Raw genomic sequence first — 17,344 nt, forward strand, 5'->3', positions numbered from 1 at the left:
AGTCTGTTGTTCCATGTCCAGTTGCTTCCTGACCTGCATACAGGTTTCTCAAGAGGCAGGTCAGGTGGTCTGGTATGCCCATCTCTTTCAGAATTTTCTATTGTGATCCACACAGTCAAAGGTTTTGGCATAGTCAATAAAGCAGAAATAGATGTTTTTCTGGAACTCTCTTGCTTTTTTGATGATCCAGTGAATGTTGGCAATTTGATTTCTGGTTCCTCTGCCTTTTTTAAAACCAGCTTGGACATCTGGAAGTTCACGGTTCACGTATTGCTGAAGCCTGGCTTGGAGAATTTTGAGCATTACTTTACTAGAGTGTGAGATGAGTGCAATTGTGCAGTAGTTTGAGCATCCTTTGGCATTGCCTTTCTTTGGGATTGGAATGAAAACTGACCTTTTCCAGTCCTGTGGCCACTGCTGAGTTTTCCATAAATGCTGGCATACTGAGTACAGCACTTTCACAGAGTCATCTTTCAGTGTATTTTTGAACCCTCCTAATCCAAGCTCTGAAAGAAATCTAACACTGAAGGTAGTCAGAATTAGACCTGTAGCTCTACTGAGAGAGTCAGCATCCCCCAAGATACTGAAAGAGTATGTCTGTCACTCAGTTTCCCCTAATGTTAGCGTCTTACATAACGTGCTACAATTGTCAGAACTAAAAATGGCTAATAATTACTATTAACTAAAATAAGAATTTGGAATTCATGAATTCTTTCACTGACATCTTTTTTTTTCTTTTCTGTTACAGGATCCCATCCACGACACTACATTGCATGTGAGTTTCTCAGTCTTTCTTTGTTTTTCACTACTTGAGTTTTGAGGAATACTGGAGAAGCATTTTGTGGAATATCCCTCAAGTGAGATTTGTCTGATGTTCTTCTCATAGTTAGACTAGGGTTATGCTTTTTGCGGTAAGACTGTAGGAAAAGTGACCTTGTCATTATGTCATATCAAGGGTAAATACTATGAAAAAGACATTGCTGTTTATGTTAACCTTGATCATGTGGTTGAGTAGTGTTTGACAGGTTTCTTCACCGTGAAGTAATTTTTCTTTTTGCCAACACGTACCCTGGGAGGAAATGACTATGCACAGCTCATGCTCAAGGGTGGGTGAGTGGCGACTAATAAATCCTCTGGATGGAGTGTGATTCATTAGAATTCTTCTATAAGGAAGACTTAGCTCCCTTCCCAAATAATACATTTATTTATTTACAGCAGAATAGACTCTAGTATACTCACTTTATATTCTAAATTGTAACTGTGCCAGGTTTGGGCACTGGGAGCTCTGGCAGGTTGAGTCCTTTGTCCCTTGACAAACCTACACGTATTTTTGAGCATTCCCGACTTCAGGCGCTACGGGATGCTGCAGACTCAGTCATTCTTTCCCTGCCCCAGTTCTAGACTCATCGGTATCTCTCAAGAGCCCTGCCCAGCTCCTTTTCCGGGAAAGTGGTATTTACAAGCAATATCAGGGGAATCTACTGTTCTTTTCAGATGAAACTGAAGCCTGACCCTCCGGCCCAGCCCGCCCCCCATTAGTCAGGCTCGTTAGAACCCCGCCGCACCTCCGGCCAGCCTCGCGTGCCATGCGCATGCGCGCCGGGGAGGCGTGACGTCTGACGGCGGCCAGGACGCCAGCGAGAGGCCGCCGGAGCCGCGGAACCCGGCGGTGTCCTTTCGCTTCGGACCTCTTTCTGTGCGCGGTGGTGGCCGGAGGCTTTGCAGGTGAATATTCCTGTCCGATTTCGCCGACCCAGACCCCCTCAGGCCGGGCCCACCCACCCCGCGCCCATCCGAGGAGACCCCAGGCCCGCGCCCCCCGTTCCCCACCCCGGCGGCGGTCCCTCCGGAGCCTCCTTTGGAGAGGCCCATCGGCGCCTCCCAGCCCCGCCCGCGCCCTTCCCTTCCCCCTCCTTTCTCCTCCGTTTCCCCCTCCTTCTCTGCTTCCCTCCTTCCCCCGGTCCCTCCCAAGCTTGTCCGAGAGCCGCCGCCCTCGCCTCCGCCAAGCGGATCCCCCTTGCAGACCGTCGCGCTCCGCCCCTGCGATCCCTCGGAGCCTCTCCTGTAGCCGTCCGCCCGTGTCTTCTCCAGAGGAAACCCCCCTCCCTTCGTCCCTTTTTTCTCTCCTTCTGGAGCCTCCTTTGGAACTGCCCGCCCGCGCCCCATCCGGACTGACCCCCCAGCGGCTCCTTCCCTCCCTCTCTGGAGCCGCCCCTGGAGCCGCCCGGCCAGCTGGAGCGCTCCTGCTGCTGCCCGGCTTCCTGCAGGTGCTCCCGCCGACCCGCTGCCCGTCTGCAGTCTGGGCGCAGAACTCCGCCCCTGCTGTCCCGCCGGCCCAGGGGATTTGGACTCTCTGGTTCTCCTCCCACCCGGAGGTCTCATCCTCCTTAAGAAGGAGTCTGGAATGGCATTGAAGCTTTGCGCTCGCGTGTGGGGCCCTTCTCCGCTTGGTTTCTTTTACCTACTCTCGGTTTTGCAGTGTCTTAAGTTTTAAGTGCTCCTAGTTGTAGTATGTCTTTTTTTGACATTTGGTTGTCTCGCCTGATAAGTACACTAGGAATCTCAGGGATCAGGGGTTTTCATTTCGCGTCGGAGTAGTGTTTTTTGTTCTTTTAACTTAAAAGTAGAGTGACTTAACACAGGAAAGTGTTTATAAATGACCGAATAGTAAAATTCCAGGTTTCCAGGGTGAGCGGAGAAAGGAATGAGGTGAGCCGGTCACAGTATCAAAACATCTAGGGGGACATGATTAATTCTAAACCATGCTGGAATTGACTGTTGACTGTGACTCCTGAGAAGCTTTCGTTTTTTAAAATGTCTTTTCTGAATGGGACCTGGTAGAGCCACTGCCAGACGGAGCAGCGCTTTTGTCGAAAGGAAAGGAAGTTCCTGGGTCTTGACGGACTTGGAGGAGACCAGTTCCAGTGCAGGAAGTGACTTGTCTCAGTCACGAATTAGGGCCCGGAGCTAATTACCTGTTAACTACCTTTTGCTTACGACCCTTAATGTTTGTCTGACAAATAATGACCAAAGTACAATAGATGTGTTTATGTTCATGTGCAGCAAGACTGCTCGTTCAGCTGGTCCTCTTGTGCTCAGCTTGTCCCCTGGACCCGGGAAGTTCTTAACCCTGGGCTGGGTTGGACTGGTCTGATGGTTATTGATAGAAGGTGGTTGTTGGGGAGAGAGCTGGGCTGGTGCTTGTCTGGTCCTCCCTTGTGATTAGTGTTTACTCCTGTGTGGTAGTGATGACTTAACTAATGCCCTGGCCCTTCCCCCCACTCCCCCCCAAATCTCCAAGAGCAGGAATCAAACATATGTTGCAGGATTATCCTGGCACTTGAGAGTGTCTGGCAAAATATAGGTGGTCAGTAAATGCTTACTGAAGGAGGTTGCAGAAAAGAACTCAGAACCTAATGCCATTTCTTTACTAGCATGTTTTTAATGGTGTTAGCATATTCTGTAAGTAAATAACCTGATAATCTCAGGGACTGAATTTCTGAAATGTGTAGGTCAGTGGTGTAGAAAGAACAGATACCCTTCTTGAGGTAGTCATATTACTTCTTGGGAAAATAGAGGTTTTTCTTGATTCACTCTAGAAGGTTTGCTATACTTATCAGGTTGCTATCCTACATTAATATTTGGGTTCTTTCTCCTGTCCTCTTTTTTTCTTTCTTACTGGATGTCTAAAGAAATTAAAGAATTACTTTATTAGTGTCAGTAACTACCAAAAACAGCTGAGTAAAATAAACTATTAAAAACGTTACAAAAGGACTTCCCTGGTGGTCCAGTGGCTAAGACTCTGCACTCCCAATGCAAGAGGTTGGGGTTCAATCCCTGGTCAAGGAACTAGATTAGATCCACATGCTGCAACTAAAAATCCTGCACGCTGCAATAAAAATGAAGATGGAAGATCCTGCATGCCACAGCTAAGACTGGCGCAGCCAAATAAATAAATATTCTTTAAAAAGTTACAAAGAGTGGGCTAGTTGAATCAGTCATATTTTATTGGCTGTATATTTGCTTCTGAATTTGATCCTGAGTACAGAGTGTTGAACTTTCTTGCCTCTTTGTTTTAGTCTGTCCTTTGATGAGTGCTTGTATTGGGTTTGTTATTAAAAATTGATTGCTGTGTGAAATGGCCAACACCAAATATGAACTGACCTCTGAATGATAATAGATTACCCAATCCTTGTCCCCTGTGTTGGAGTCCTTGAAGAACAAAGTTTTCCTCCCTTTTGATAAGGAAGTAATTTTACAGCTAAAATACTAGTTCCTCTGAAAGTGAAAGTGTTGATCACTCAGTTGTGTCCAACTCTATGGGATCCCATGGATTGTCTCCTCTGTCCATGGGATTTTCCAGGCCAGAATACTGGAGTGGGTTGCCATTCCCTTCTCCAGGGGATCTTCCCCACCCAGGGTCTCCTGCATTGCAGGCAGACTCTTTACTGTCTGAGCCACCAGGGAAGCCCCTAGTAAGTAAATTTCCTGATAATCTCAGGGAGTGAATTTGTGAAATGTGTAGGTACAGAAAGAACAGATATCACTTTTTATTTTGCCCAGCTGTGTGGCTGTGGGATCTTAGTTCCCTAGCTAGGGATTGAACTGCTCTTGGAAGTGAGAGCTTGGAGTCTTAACCACTGGACTGCGAGGGAAGTCTCCAGATACCACTCTTGAGGTAGTCATATTCCTTGGAAAGGTAGACAGTGCTAACTAAATGAGCCAGGCAGAGTGGACTTTTTAGTTCAGAACTGTCAGATTCCAAAGGCAGTATTCTTTCCATCTTTTAAATTGGTCCCCTTTAGGATTCAGTGATTTTTAAAGTGATTTGAGTTCATATTCAAAGTGACTTGAGGAATTCCCTGGCAGTCCAGTGGTTAGGGCTGGGTGCTCTCACTGCCCCAAGGTTGGGGGAGGGCAGGGTGTGTGTTCTGGGTTTGATCTCTAGGTGGGGAACTAAGATCCCATAAGCCAAGAGGTGCACCCCCAAAAAATGAAGTGTTGAATATGATTTGTATTTTTAAGACTTTTTGTAGGTTTTATTGGTAGGTGAGTAACGTGGCTATTTTGCAGCTAGTTTGCTGGTACTGTGCCCTGTAGAACCAATGAGTTTTAGTTTATGTATTAGATCCTGCTCCAGGGTATAAATAATAGCTTCCCTGGTGGCTCAGAAGGTAAAGAATCTGCTTGCTGTGCAGGAGTCCTGGGTTTGAGCCCTTGGTGGGGAAGACCCCCTATAGAAGAGAATGGTAAGCCCCACCAGTATTCTTTCCTGGAGAATCCACGGACGGGGAGCCTGGCATGCTACAGTCTGTGAGGTCACAAAGAGTCGGACATGACTGAGCGATTAAGCGCCTGTGTGTGTGCGCGCGCACACACACACGGAGAGTGAAATTCAGCAAGGTACGTCAGAAAGCTATTACTGTTTCTTCAGAGACTAATTAAGTTAGGTATTCTGGGAAGGGTTTTTTGGTTTGTGTTTTTTTTCTCCCTTCTACTATGTGTTCAAATTTTGACAGCCAGGGGCATCTTAGTAAGTCTTCTAAGCCATTTGAGAAGCAGCCTGATGTGCTTCTGTCTTCTAGAATGTTTTGGGCAAGTTTTAGGTGGATGGTGAGGAAATAATAGCAAAAATAGTAGTAATAATTGCTGTGGGAGTAGCTACCATTTGTTGGTTTTAGTAACTGTCATGCACTATGCAAGCACAAGCTATTTTACCCAATTTTCCAAACATCTTATCCAAGTAGGTATTAGTATTCTCACTTTATAGATGAAGAATCTAAGGCTTGGAAAAGCTAAGTAACTTGCCCAAGGTGATTTACAAGTGATTGAGCCAGGATTTAAATGCTGTTCTTTTGACTTCAAAGTCTGAAGCATTAGGTTCTATGAATTTTTAAAAGCATATTATCAGAATCATACTTTATGATTTTTGATTCCTAAAGATATACTAAGTTTCTCCCTCCATTTTGAAAGCAAAGAACTATTAAAATCAGCTAAATGTTGTTCATTTAAGGATTTTTAAAAAATATATTTAAGAATAATTAAAATTATTGCCTGCATGTTCACATTTATCAAAATAATGCATATACATAAATTGAAAATCCAAATAGCACTTTAAACCTGAGTCAAAAACCCACTCCCTTTCCATTAACTTGAGGCAACTGTTTGACCTTTTTTTAGCTGCCTTTTTTATATTTGAGATACAATAACATTGCTATTGATTTAGGTGTAATCTTTGACTTCCTGCCATGGAAGACTTTTGCCTCCTGTAAATGCACTTACTGAGTTTACCAGAGTCTCTTAAGATAATGTCCGTTTCTGTCCGTTTCCACTGTCCTTCAATCTGGACTGGTTTCTTTTCTAGGCCTGTGGCACAGTTATCTTCCTGTGACCTTCCTTCACCTTCATCCTGGGCATTTTCTTTCCCTTTGTTCATTATTGGCTCCCTAGTTCCTCTGTCATTATGGTGGAATACCTTCTTCACTAGGTTCTGGAAACAGAGTCGAGTATGTGGGAGGTAAATCTTAAGTCTTTGAGCATGTGTATAAATGTCCTTATTTTATCTATTTGATTAATAATTTGGTATGGAATTCTGGCTTGAAAATAATTTTCTCTCAGCATTTTGAAGATACTCATCCATTGCCTTCCAGCTTCCAGTATTGTTGATTAAAATACCCTTATGCTTTGCTTATCCTTTATGTGACTCCACTCCCCGCCACCCCCCACCCCCGCCCCCCCACCCGCCCCACAAGTTTTAAGTTCTATTTTTTGTCTGTAGAGTCTGCAATTTCTTTTTTTCTTTTTTTTTTTTTTTTGAGTCTGCAATTTCAATTTAAACCTTACTGAGGATCTTTTAAAGTTCATCTTGCTGGACACTCATTGAAGCTTTTGTGTCTAGAAATGCATTGTCATCTTCTGGAAAATGTTTGTATAGTATTTTTTCTCTACTTTTTTCCGGTGGTTTATTTATGAAACTCTCCTGTAAGCAGAATGCTGTATATCTAGGATTATCCTTTATTTATTTATTTATTTCATTTCTTGGCCTTTTTTTTTTTCCCCCTTTTGGAGAGAGTTCTTCCACTATGATCTTTTATGCTCTTCTATTTTAGATTTGATTAATCATTTTAAACTGAGAGCTTTAAATGTTCCTATTTTAGAACATTTTGTTTCTTGGCTACAATATTGTGTATCATTTCTCTGATAACAGTATTAGGTTGGTGCAAATGTAGTTGAGGTTTCAGACCATGAATTTTAAATCATTATAACTAGGCTTAAATACATCTTTTTTAATCAAAGTAGAAACCATTACAATCAGCACGTTTTTGTCAATGAGGAATAAATTTGTTTATTCCTGTGGCGTAAAAATCCATGCTTCAGGATTTGATGGACTCTTGGAAAGCATTTTCTGCCTCCTCCTGGTCGTGGAAGTGTTTTCCCTACAAAAAAACTGTCGAGATGCATGAAGAATGGTAGTTGGTTGGCATGAGGTCGGGTGAATATGGCGCAAGGGGCAAAACTTTGTAGCCCAATTCATTCAACTTTTGAAGCGTTGATTGTGTGAAATGCAGTTGGGTATTGTCATGGAGAAAATTGGGCCCTCTCTGTTGACCACTGTGGGCTGCAGGTATAGCAGTTTTCAGCGTATCTCACCGATTTGCTGAGTATACTTCTCAGGTGTCATGGTTTCGCCAGAATTCAGAAAGCTGTAGTGGATCATACTGGCAGCAGATTGGTAAACAGTGACCATGACCTTTTTCTGGTGTAAGTTTGGCTTTGGGAAGTGCTTTGAAGCTGCTCCTCGGTCCACCAACTGAGCTGGTCTTCACCAGTTGTATAAAATCCACTTTTTGTCACATGTCACAGTCAGGTTGCGAAATTGTTTGTTGTTGCTGTGTACAGTAAGAGAAGACAAACACTTCAAATCAACCATTTTTTTGATTCGAGGTCAGCTTATGAGGCACCCACTTATGGAGCTTTTTTATCTTTCTATTTTGCTTCAAATGCCTAATGACTATAGAGTGGTTGACGTTGAGTGCTCTGGCTACTTATTCTGTAGTTTTAAGAGGATCAGCTTCAGTAATGGCTCGTAGTTGGTTATCAACTTCTCACGGCTAGCCACTGCAATCCTCATCTTCAAGACTCTTATCTCTTTTGCAGAATTTCTTGAACCACCATTGCACTGTACATTCATTAGCAGTTCCTGGGCCAGATGGGTTGTTGATGTTTCGAGTTGTCACCACTGCTTTATGACCTGTTTTGAACTCGAGTAAGAAAATAGCTCGAATTTGCTTTTTGTCTAACATCATTTCCATAGTCTAAAATAAATATAAAATAAACAGCAAGTAATAAGTCATTAGCTAAAAAACATAAATTGAGAAATGCACATTAAGATGATGTATAACATAACTATTTTTATTTAAGAATGTATTCCAGTATCAAATGGCAAAGTTCAACAGTGAAAAACTGCAGTTACTTTTTCACCAACCTAATAACTTTTTTTTAAAGTTTTCCTTTGCTCCCTGCAATTTTTTCTAATTCCTGTGAAAGTTTCAGTTTTTTTTTTTTAATCTTATATTTTTTAGTCTCTTATCTCAAGGCTTCCTCAGATGCCGGAACATACATGCTGTATTCAGACTCTCAGTCAAATCCTACTCTCTTTAGCCGTATCGATGGTAGCCCACTAGGCACCTCTGTTCAAAAGATCCTCCTGGCAAGAATACTGGAGTGGGGTGCCACTCCAGGGGATATTCCTACTCCAGGCCGTCTTTCCGACCCAGGGATCAAACCCGTGTCTCTTACATCTCCTGCATTGGCAGGCGGATTCTTTACCACTAGCACCACCTGGGAAGTCTGAACATGCATGCTGTTTCTATTCAAGATGTTAAAAAAATTGACTGAAAGTTTATATGTTTGTTTAAAGTTTACTACTTGGTGAGCTTTCTTCTAGGGTTTTAGGCAGAGGTCACTTGTTTCATAGAAAAAAAAAAAAGATCCGTATTAATGAGTCTTGGGCTGTGCCCTTTGCCCACACCCAAAGAGTCTGGGAGTTAAGTAAAGGAAGAGAACACGAAGTTCAAGATGTTCACTTACTCTGTTACTCTGCTAAGTGTGGCCTTTCACTCCCACTCTGAGCTATCCCTCATGTCACCAAGACTAGATAAACCCTCTGTGTTTCAGCCTTTCCAGAAAGGAAATCCTCAGGATTGGGGAGGATAGTAGCCTGGATGTGTTAGAGGGCCTAGTGACTCTTCTTAAAGATGTTCAGTAAATTCTGACCATCTCCCCCACCTTTAGAATTATCTCATGCTTCTAAATCCTAAATCTTCACAGTGTTCTGTGACTAGGGTTGGCTTGCTGTGTTTTGATTGTTAGCACATGAAAAGCAGAGAAAGCTAAATTTTATATTTGTTATCACTTGTTCATTTGCTTTAGACCTTTCACAATGTTCTTAGCAGCTCATCTGCTTTTGTTTCTGTTGCCGTTCTTTTTGCCTTTGTGGATTTATGCAACTAAAATTCATCTCATGAGAAAGCAGATTAGGTGTTTAAGTTGTCATTAATGTTGAAAATACCTAAGCAGTCACCAGGAGGGGTGATCTTCACATTATTAATAGGTTGTTTGTCTTGGATGCTCATTTTAATGTCACTGTTGTGTTTTCTCTCTTTGAAAGTAACTCTCATGTGAATTGACGTGTTTAGTGACAAGAAATTTGGATTTTCTAGAAATATGTAATATTTCTAAGTACTGTAGATGGAAAAATGGGAAGGTGGATGTTTAAAGTCTGCCTTTTTTTCTTTTTCCCTTCTGAACACTGAGTTATCCTATCCTAGGTAACCTCAGGGCAGGACAGGCTAGCAGGATCCAGGACCAGGAATTGGTCTAGGCTGATGATAAACCTGTTTGGGGCAGTGGCATGTGAATACTCTACAAGACTGAGGGCAAGTAGGCTGAATGATAGGCAGTATTCCCTCTTCCTCTGCTTTGTGATCAGGGTGCAGGGTATACTGGAGGGGCTTGGCGGGGGACAGACTCTAGATAAAAAGATGTAGCTGTGGTCCAGCATTGGTAAGGCGGGTCATTCAAGAGCAGATGAGGCAGCTGTTCCTGTTTATGTCCTTGTTACCCTTGGTGTCTCTTGTTTGTGTGGCCCAGTGTTGGGGTCTGTGTTGTGTTATGTCTCACGGGTTGGGAGCCAGGGTTTGAGGATGCTCCTGCTGATGAGGCAATATGCTCCAGGTAGTGGTGTGATATCCAGCATGGTACCTGACAGAAGCGGCTAGCCTCTTTAGTGGAGATAAAGAGCTTGTTTTTTAAGTTTTTGGTTGGTTTGTAGCCTGTTCCTACAGTCTTCTCTGCTGCCTATGTTTCAGTACATTTGAGTCCTTAACTCAGAACTCTAGACTTTTTGTCTTAAAAAAGAAATTCTAGGGACTTCCCTGCTGGTCCAGTGGTTAACACCTTGCCTTCCAATGCAGAGGGTGCAGGTTTGGTCCCTGATCGGGGAACAAAGATCCCATATGCCCCATGGCCAAGAAACCAGGACATAAACAACATAAACAATATTGTAAAAAATTCAATAAAGACTTAAGTTAAAAAAAAAAAAAAAGAAATTCTAACATCTTAGACTTTGTTTTTTGTAAATAACAAATATCTCTTACTGTTGATGCTGTAACTTTGAGTTATTTAGTAAGGGGAAGGAATTACACAAATCAGATTGTTTGACCTGTTTTTTTTTAGCCACCATCCCCTTCATTGTGAAATTGAAGTCAGAGTGTATGTTTTCTCAAGCACATTCTATAGTGATGTGGCTGTATGGCTTGAATCATTTTTATACTTAGGATGCCTTTTAGCCTCAGTTGGTTCTAATGAACTGTAATTATTGTGTTCACATTGGCACTTGTGTTGTCACAGTTTGGCCATTAAATACCCTTTAGCTGGTTGACTTTTTTCCTTGAGAATACCTTTGTTTTTTTGACAATAAATCATCTTAGGCATATCTTGAGGTATCTTGTCCCTGAATTGTAAGCAGCTCATTTTCAAGGAATACGGGTTCCTTTTAGAGGAGACCAGTATTAGAGATAAATATCTGGGCATGTAATATTGTTCCATATAATGACTAAGGGTAGACAGGATGATACCAGATAAGAAGATATCCGAGTCTGCAGAACAATTACCCCTTTTCAAAAAGTCATGAGTTTCTGTTGCTAAATTTCAGTTCAAGTTTCTTTCTACCTTGTAATAATCTACTTTTCCCTTTCTTCATTAGTTTTGAACTATTTAGCCATGCAAGAGATACATTTATAATGTTGTCCTCTCTATGTAGAAGTTTTTTTTCCGTTTTATTCCTGTTTTAAATCTTGCCTCAAGTGGCCTGAAATTGATTTTCAAGTTGGGTTTTCAGTTTTCTCTTGTTGACATCTCCTTGAGTCACATCTACCTGAAAAGTGAAAGAAACCCAGCCTCACTCCCAAGCAAATGCCAGAGAAAACATAGGCACGATATCTGGCAACTCAAATGTTGATGCATACAGTTAGTAAATAACTGGGAAGTTCTCAGTCCTTAAGGAACTCTCTTTTTAAGTCTTTATCTTCCTGGATGCTAGTGGATCCAGGATGTTAATGTTCAGTTCTGGATTAATCTGGATGTTAATTATCAGTTCAGTTCAGTCACTCAGTCATGTCCAACTCTTTGCGACCCCGTGGACTGCAGCACGCCAGGCTTCCCTGTCCATCACCAACTCCTGGCGTTTGCTCAAACTTGGGGTGTTAATCTTACAGGCACATAAAGTTGGTCTTGGATTCTTGAAGACCTGTGAATAAATGAAGCTGCTCTTAATTTCAGTGTTAGGCTGAGCTGCTATTTTGACTATTATGAATGCCAACAAATATAGCCAAATTAATATCAGTCATTAGAGATTTTAGAAAATTTACCGCAGAAGTTTGGGAAACTCCTTCCTATTGCTCCACATTTTTACACTGTTCACTTGGTTCCACATCCACTAGCAAAGTTGTATGGCAGCATTTCAGTCAGGTTTTATGTTTGTATTGTAAACTATGTGGCTCCCAATACCTTCAGGTAATTTTTGGCCTAATCCCAACTATTTTCCTTTTCACGTGAAAAGGAAAATAAACGAGTTTCTGTTAAGGATTGTAGGAAGTTTTAGTATAAATATCCAGGATTTGGCATGAGTGAATACCCTGCAGTTTTATGTTTTGGGGTAATAATATCACTGCAGAGATGTGATGCTATCTATAACATCCATCCCCTGTCTTTTTAACTTCCAAGTTTAATCTTTTTCTTCCATTAGAGTATCAACTAACACGAAAGCAGGGCTTTTGACTTGGTCACTGCTTTATCCTTAGTGTCTGCTGCAAGGCTGGACACACATTACATGTTCAAATAATATTTGTTGAATGAAAATATAATAGTGTTATTTCTCTGCCTCAAATCCTTTTGGAAGTAAATGATTGTTTTAGGGATGCTACAGGCCACCTGTCCTCAATTCTTTTGGCACTGGGGACTGTTTTCATGGAGTAAGGGCCAGCGGGCTATGGGTAGCAGGCTCTGCTTGTCTGCCACCCACCTCCTGCTGTGTGGCCCCATGCCTAACAAGTCACAGACCACACCAGTCTGCTTCCTGGGGATTGGGGACCCTTATTACAGGCTGCAAATTGCAGAAAACTAGTTCAACTCAGTTTAAGTAATGACGAAACCCATCATTTTGCTTAATGGAAAGCCTTGTATTAGCGGGAATTTTCCTGGTTGGGTGAGTCAGTGGCTCAGCAGTTAGCATTGCCTTCTCAACAGTCAGCTGCCTCAGGCATGTACCCTCACCATCAGCAGCAGTAAGCAGCACGCACACCCTCTGGGAGAAAGAAGAGACTGACTTTGTGCATCTAGTTCATCTGGGACTGGATGTTTGAGTGCCTAAATGTGAAAGAGAAAGATGAAAAAACATCCTTTCTTTCCTGGTGAGGACAAACAGCGTGAATTGGCAAAAACTTCAGGGAGACTAAGAACATTCATTTTGAAGATGCTGAAATACAGGATGACTTGCGAGCCGTACTTAGACGTGGGAAACATGAAATGAGGAAGAACTCATTTGTTCTTTTGAGGTGGCTACTTGGGCTTGTGCTCTGTTTTGCCAACCTTCCAAAACTTTTGTGTCTTAAGAGAATACCTTAAAAATGCTAAAGTAGAAAACAAAAGTAGCTCATAATTTCAGCCTCCAAATAATATCTGTTGATTTGTTCAATCCCTGGCCTGGGAAGATTCCACATGCCATGGGGCAACTTAAGCCCGTGTGCCACAACTACTGAGGTCATGCTCTGGAGCCCACAAACTGCAGCTACTGAGCCTGTGTGCCAGAAGTCCTGGAGCCCGCACACCCTAGAACTGTGCTCCACGATAGGAGAGCAGCCCCTGCTCACCACAATTAGAGAAAGCCCTCAGGCAGCAGTGGACCCAGTGCAGCCAAGAAGTAAATAAATAAATAAAATGATGCAATATTTGCAAATTGCAGAGAGTTGTAATAGGCCTGAGTATTGCCCCCTTTTCTGACACTCAGCATCTCCTCACTCCTCTCCTCAGAGGTGCACATCATTGGCAGTTTGCTGACACCTTCCAGAAAGCAGTTGTGCTGGTGGCTATCAGCTCTGTATGCTCATGAGCACAAACTCTTCTGCTTTAGTTCTTTCACATCTGTATGATGATCTGCCGTGTGTGGAGGGGCCTCTGGTTGGGGATAGTGTTACACATGTGTGGGTGAAACTGCGTGTGTATCAAGGAGGCATATTCCTAGTAATGGTGAGGTGTTCATACATTCAGAGTGTATGAATATTTAAAATTTGGATGGATATTGTCAAATTCTCCTCCCAAAAGATTACAGTAGTTTTCATTCCTGCCATTATGCTTTCTCCTTTCTGGGTATCATAGTTTTTTTCATTTGTGGCCCTGTAATAGGTAATGTTGTTAACTCGTGATTTGAATTTTGCTATTTGAATTGAGAGAGAAATGGAGAGCTTATGAGTTTTTTGCCCATTCGTGTTTCTTTTTCTCTGAACTGCCAGATGAGTGCCGTTTCTGTTATAAGTCGGCTTTGTAAGTGAAGGAAATTAACTCTCTGCTGCCATGTATATGGTTGTAAAATATATTTTTCTTTGTCTTTTATTGGTCTTCTTAACTTTTGCCACTCAGATTTTTATTTTTATGGAGTTAAAGTTATTAGACTTTTTTTTTGGTGAGTTCTGCTCTTTGAGTTTTTTGTTCTGCTCTGACCTGGCCACTCCACCTGCTGACGCCCATGCACGGCCAGCTGTAACTGGGCTGTGTAAAGTCACTAGGGCACGCCTGGCCACCCACTCCAGTCCTCTTGCCTGGAGAATCCCAGGGACGGAGGAGCCTGGTGGGCTGCAGGCCATGGGGTCTCGGAGAGTCGGACACGACTGAGCGACTTCACTTTCACTTTTCACTTTCATGCATTGGAGAAGGAAATGGCAACCCACTCCAGTGTTCTTGCCTGGAGAATCCCAGGGACGGGGAGCCTGGTGGGCTGCAGGCCATGGGGTCGCGGAGAGTCGGACACGACTGAGCGACTTCACTTTCACTTTTCACTTTCATGCATTGGAGAAGGAAATGGCAACCCACTCCAGTCCTCTTGCCTGGAGAATCCCAGGGACGGAGGAGCCTGGTGGGCTGCAGGCCATGGGGTCGCGGAGAGTCGGACACGACTGAGCGACTTCACTTTCACTTTTCACTTTCATGCATTGGAGAAGGAAATGGCAACCCACTCCAGTGTTCTTGCCTGGAGAATCCCAGGGACAGAGGAGCCTGGTGGGCTGCCGTCTATGGGGTCACACAGAGTCGGAGACAACTGAAGCGATTTAGCAGCAGCAGCAGCGCACACCCAGGGTAGAGCTTAGGCAGCTGGACCCCAGAACCCCACGATTCCAGGTACGTTAGGAGAAGTCACAAGTTCTTGACAGAGTTGAATCTTTGTGTTCTGGGGCTGCTTTATGTCTATTAGACCTAAGTGGAGTTAGACTTGGTAAGGTGGGCAGGATTGTTGTTTTTCAGTTGCCAAGTTCTGTCTGACTTTTTGCGACCCAATGGACTTCAGCATTCCAGGCCTCCCTGTCCCTCACCATCTTCCGGAATTTGCCCAAGTTCATGTCCATTGAATCGGTGATGCCATCCCACCATCTCAGGCTCTGTCACCTTCTTCTCCTTCTGCCTTCAATCTTTCCCAACTTCAGGGTCTTTTCCAATGAGTTGGCTGTTTGCATCAGGTGGCCAAAGTATTGGAGTTTCAGCATCAGCCTTACTTTTAAAAAGGTGGGCAGGGTGCTGAGGCTAAAAACTAGAATGTTTGTGTCAGGGGTTATATTGGCCCCGTTAACGAGGTATTAGGTAAATTCCAGATGGCCATTGAGATAAAATGACTTTGGTCCTTTACCCAGCTGAAAGGAGTAAGGACAGAGAGACCAAAGGACTGTGATTTTGTGATATGATAAGAAACATATGAACTTCTAAAACATTGGAATTTTCTGAGAGATTAGAGGCATTAGGAGGTTTTTTTTTTTTTTTAATTCATAATAAACCCCTTTCAACCATACTTGAGTTTATACTAATGAGATGACTCTTGGTGTGGGGGTGGGGTGGGGATGTGGGGTGCACCTAGGTGACTTCAGGATGGGGCTGGTTGCCAGAGGAACCAAGCTTGTGACGAGAAGGTTAGAGCTTTCAACCGCATTCCTGGATCTCCAGAGATGCAGAGAAACTGCCACTTAATCACCAGTGTCCAGTGATGTAATCATGGATACCTAACGGAATCTCCTTCAGTTCAGTTCAGTTCAATTCAGTCGCTCAGTCATGTCCGACTCTTTGCAACGCCATGAATCACAGCATGCCAGGCCTCCCTGTCCGTTACAAACTCCCGGAGTTTACCCAAACTCATGTCCATCGAGTCGGTGATGCCATCCAGCCATCTCATCCTCTGTCGTCCCCTTCTCCTCCTGCCCCCGATCCCTCCAAGCATCAGGGTCTTCTCCAATGAGTCAACTCTTCACATGAGGTGGTCAAAGTATTGGAGTTTCAGCTTCAACGTCAGTCCTTCCAATGAAAACCCAGGGCTGATCTCCTTTAGGATGGACTGGTTGGATCTCTTTGCAGTCCAAGGGACTCTCCAAAGAGTCTTCTCCAACACCACAGTTCAAAAGCATCAATTTTTTGGCATTCAGCTTTCTTCACAGTCCAACTCTCACATCCATACATGACCACTGGAAAAACCATAGCCTTGACTAGACAGACCTTTGTTGGCAAAGTAATATCTCTGCTTTTTAATATGTTATCTAGGTTGGTCATAGCTTTCCTTCCAAGAAGTAAGTGTCTTTTAATTTCATGGCTGCAATCACCATCTGCAGTGATTTTGGAGCCCCCCAAAATAAAGTCAGCCATTGTTTCCACTGTTTCCCCATCTATTTCCCATGAAGTGATGGGACCAGATGCCTTGATCTTAGTTTTCTGAATGTTGAGCTTTAAGCCAACGTTTTCACTCTCCTCTTTCACTTTCATCAAGAAGCTTTTCAGTTCCTCTTCACTTTCTGCTATAAGGGTGGTGTCATCTGCATATCTGAGGTTATTGATATTTCTCCCAGCAATCTTGATTCCAGCTTGTGCTTCCTCCAGCCCAGCGTCTCTCATGATGTACTCTGCATATAAGTTAAATAAGCAGGATGACAATATACAGCCTTGACGTACTCCTTTTCCTATTTGGAACCAGTCTGTTGTTCCATGTCCAGTTCTAACTGTTGCTTCCTGACCTGCATATACGTTTCTCAAGAGGCAGGTCAGGTGGTCTGGTAGTCCCATCTCTTTCAGAATTTTCCAGTTTATTGTGATCCACACAGTCAAAGGCTTTGGCATAGTCAATAAAGCATCTCCTTAGGAACCCATAAATGACAGAGTTCCACTGGTCACATGGAGATGCTGCGAAGTAGTGCCTGGAGAGGCAATGGAAGCTCTGCTTGCACACTTTGTGCTTTTCATCTCATCCATTTGGCTGTTCCTGAGTTGAATCCTTTTATAATAAACAGAATATTGTAAAGTGCTTTCCTGAGCCATAGCAGATTATTGAATCTCAGGAGGGAGTCAATATATATTTATATGAGTTTATATGTATAAATAAATCAATTTACATGTATAAATCTCCCAATTTGTATATCAGAAATACAATAGGCCTAGGACTTTTCTTTAAAGTGGGAGCACTCTTGTGGAACTGAACCTTTAACCTGTGAGGTCTGATGCTAACTCCACATAGTGTTGGAATCCACCTGAATCAGTAGAC

At 43.1% G+C, this 17,344-nt stretch overlaps 1 protein-coding gene across 2 annotated transcripts in view; it reads left to right on the forward strand.

Annotated features, from left to right (window-relative positions):
* Positions 1-1,602: 1,602 nt before the first annotated feature.
* Positions 1,603-17,344, forward strand: part of PLEKHB2 (pleckstrin homology domain containing B2) — a 53,961-nt gene continuing 38,219 nt past the window's right edge. For both annotated transcript variants that reach the window (XM_061135689.1, XM_061135690.1), the window contains exon 1: positions 1,603-1,725. The gene's annotated coding sequence lies outside the window, so the exon portion shown is untranslated. The remainder of the gene's footprint in view (positions 1,726-17,344) is intronic.

Source organism: Dama dama, chromosome 33 (assembly GCF_033118175.1).
Source record: "Dama dama isolate Ldn47 chromosome 33, ASM3311817v1, whole genome shotgun sequence".
In the NCBI taxonomy this organism is placed as follows: domain Eukaryota; kingdom Metazoa; phylum Chordata; class Mammalia; order Artiodactyla; family Cervidae; genus Dama; species Dama dama.